Consider the following 3,686-nt stretch of genomic DNA (forward strand, 5'->3'; position numbering starts at 1 on the left):
TCATTGAGCCTCCAGCTTGTCGGTAAAGTCCCAAGGAGACTCCGGATGTGGCTACAAAGTCTCGCGAAGCCTTCAGTTTGCCTTCAAAGACTTATGGAGCCTTCAGCAGTGTCTGCAATATCTCACGCAGCCTTCAGCTTGTCTTCAAAGTCTTACGGAGCCTTCAAACCTCTGTGCAAAGTCTTAGGGGGCCTCAGGCTCCGCAAACATTTAACTCTTCCAGATGGTCTCCCCGGGACCTCTAGTTGAAACTTAAGATGCTTTAATGACTTGTTGAGTCTTTAGGGAATAAAAAAAACATGTCTTCCAACTTTTTTAGCCTTCAACTCTTCTGTAGAGTCTGATGGAGCCTTCAGCTCGCCTGTATAGACAGCCAGAGCCTTCAGCTCATCCCAGAACATGTTGGAAGTTTTTTTCCTACCTAGCTTCCCACTGTCTTTCCTTGAAAACATAAAGTCGCACCACAAGGTAATCGAGTTTTAATGTCCATGAATGAATGAAATTTATGTTGGCGGGTTTTCTGTCGACAACTTTTGAAGCAGAGGGACCTTCTCGCTGTGACTTTAGGATGACTTCTTTTGCGTCGATGTGTTGGTGGACGTCTTGATGAATTGTCAAAGATTGCGTTGCAGTAACAAAACGCATACGCAAAGATTTTATGAATTTTTCGGATACAAAAACAATCCGACAAACATGGGTATTGTTCGAACGAAGAAGACACGAAGAAGGAGAATATGAAAAGAGAATATGAGCAGAAAAAAATATAATTCAATGTCAGGCAAACCATAAATTATGTATAAAATGAACGCAGCGAAAAGTTCGCTAAACTTATCAATTTTGCTGTGTATTTTGGGTTGGTTGCTGTTGCTGTGGCAAAACCACAGATAGCGAAGTGTGGAAACGGGGTGTCACAACTGGCCCTGGGTAAGTCGCAATATGTGCGATATGACTCACACCGGATAATGATAACCAGAAATCCTTTAAATAATACAACTCCACCATTTGGGCTGAGTCATTTGCGAGACCGCTCAGCGATAGTGGGTGGTTGGTTCGTTGGTTCGATTGGTGCGAATATGTTTTATTGGGCCACTTCAGATTCGTATGGCGCGCAGAAAGGGTTTTAATTAATTATTTAACACCCCCAAACATTGGCATTGTTTTGTGGTATTGTTGTCTTCTCTTGGAAAATAAAGTCATTAAATTGCCACATGATTTATGATTCAATCGGAGCCATGTAGCCCAACCCAGGCCAGAAAGGACACACATTGTGCCAAAATTTGAATTGTCTTCCATGTGTTTCTGGTTGCTGTCTTGTTGTTTTAAATTAATGCCAACGTCTGTCTAAAACCAACAAACACTTCTGGTTAAATGTCAATCCTGACATACGTTACGCAAGCCATGTCAGCATAATAAGGGTAGGTTGTGTCATGCAAGGATCTTTCACAGCTGGATATTTCCATGAAATTACAAACTCCCAAAATGTGAAAAGAAAGTCTTTGCAATGCACACAATGTGCAGTAGCAAGGACATCATTGTTGAGAGAGAAGGAGCTGGCAGGATGCTTATCATATTTGTTTATTTCACAAAGAAATGGGACTTGCTTAAGGATCTGAACAGTGGCAAACAAAATTTAACTACAATTAAGAAAAACCCATAACTTCTCCATTAAGACTTTTCGAGGCTCAAAGTCCATAAGGACACTCGAAGCATGCGGCAAGCTACCAAAATATCTCAAAGGGTTGAGGAAAGTGTATTTATTGATAATTAATTATAGGATTCAACCCCAGAGTATCCGTTCTGCTGTAGCCGAGGATGTCATGAAAGCGCCGTCGGCATCGATCAGACGACATGTCATGCAAATGGGCATCAGTCGAAGGTCTTTACAGCGATTTTTGGTACATTTTGATTTGAAGATGTTTCCGTACAAAGTCCAGATGGTGCATCAGCTTTTAGCTGTTGACCGCCAATCGCATCTAACATACCCTCAAGCCATCCTTAATCACCACAAAGAAGAAGAAGATGATTTTTCATCAAAAATAATCATAAGTGATGATTAGGCCCATTTACCTCTTAGCGGGTACATAAATAAGCAAAATTTACGCTTCTGGAAATCCGCGTGTAACCCAAGAAGAGCCCGCTCAATGGAAAATATCCGAAATACTTAATATTACTCCATCTGCAGTCCAAAAACTTATATTGAGGCACAAAACCGAAAATCGTATTTCCTTTTGCTGAAAGCGACGGAAAGTGTTGACGCCGACAGGTGCCCGAAGGCTCTATGAGACCTTGCCGGCAAGCTGGAGGCTTAATGAGACCTCGCACACACAGCAGACAGTTGTAGGTTTCATGAGTCTTTGCATAAGGTCCCATGAGACTTTGCAGGCAAGATAAGGCCTCCATGAGACTTGTGTGCTGTTTTTGCTGGAGGAGTCATCGGACCTTTTTTCTTCGAAGACGTCGCGGGCCAAACGGTTACTGTGAATGGTGAGCGCTACAAAATAATGATTGAAGACTTCTTTTTGCCGCAACTTGATGAGTTGGGATTGGAAAACATGTGGATCCATTGAGCCTTATGCAAAGTCTCATGGAGCCTTATGCAAAGTCTCATGGAGCCTTCTGCTGTTGGCACAAGGTCTCATTGAACCTCCAGCTTGTAGATAAAGTCTCATGTAACCTTCAGCTGTATCAACAAGGTCTCATGGAGCCTTTGGACACCTCTCGAAGTTCCTGGCAAAATGGAGCCCACAGTTATGTCTGCAAAGTTTCATAATGCCTTAAACTGTTTGTGCAAAGTCTCATAGAGCCTCTAGCTTGTCGGTAAAGTCTTATGGAACCTTCGACTGTATCTGCAAGGTCTCGTGGAACCTTCGGACACTTTTCATTGTGTCTTTGTGCCTCAGTATATTTTTTTTGGACAACAGATCGAGTAGTTGTAAGTATCTCGGCTATTTTCCGTTGAGATTTTTCGAATTCTCATGGAGCCTCCAGCTATCTACAGAGTCTCATGGAGCCTGTGCAAGGTCTCATTGAGTCTCCAGCTTTTCGGTAAAGTGTCATGGAACCTTCAACTGTATTTGCAAGGTCTCATATGAGCCTTAAACTGTCTACAGAGTCTCATGGAGTCTTCTGCAGTGTGTGAGGTCTCATTGAGCCTCCAGCTTGTCGTTAAAGTCTTATGGAGCCTTCAACTATATCTGCAAGGTCTCATGGAGCCTTCGGACACTTTTCATCGTGTCTTTATGCCTCAGTATAACTTTATGGACAGCAGATCGAGTAGTATTAAATATTTCGGCTATTTTCCTTTGAGATTTTTCGAGTTCTCATGAGCCTCCAGCTTTCTACAGGGTCTCATAGAGCCTGTGCAAGGTCTCATTGAGTCTCCAGCTTATCGTTAAAGTCTCATGGGACCTTCAACTGTATTTGCAAGGTCTCATGGAGCCTTCGGACACTTTCAGTAAAAGGAAATACAATTCTCGGAAATACGATTCCGAGTTCTGCATGAGGAACAACTAATTTCCTTTCGACAATCGTTGTATGGCGTTCAATGGTTAAAAATTCCTTAAAATGTGTCGGCAAAATCTCATGGAGCCCTCCGTTGCATCTGCAAAGTCTCATGGGGTCTTAAACTGTGTGTGCAAAGCCTCATGGAGCCTCCAGCTGTCTGCAAAGTCTCATGAAACCTTCAA

Source organism: Musca domestica, unplaced genomic scaffold (assembly GCF_030504385.1).
Source record: "Musca domestica strain aabys unplaced genomic scaffold, Musca_domestica.polishedcontigs.V.1.1 196, whole genome shotgun sequence".
NCBI lineage: Eukaryota > Metazoa > Arthropoda > Insecta > Diptera > Muscidae > Musca > Musca domestica.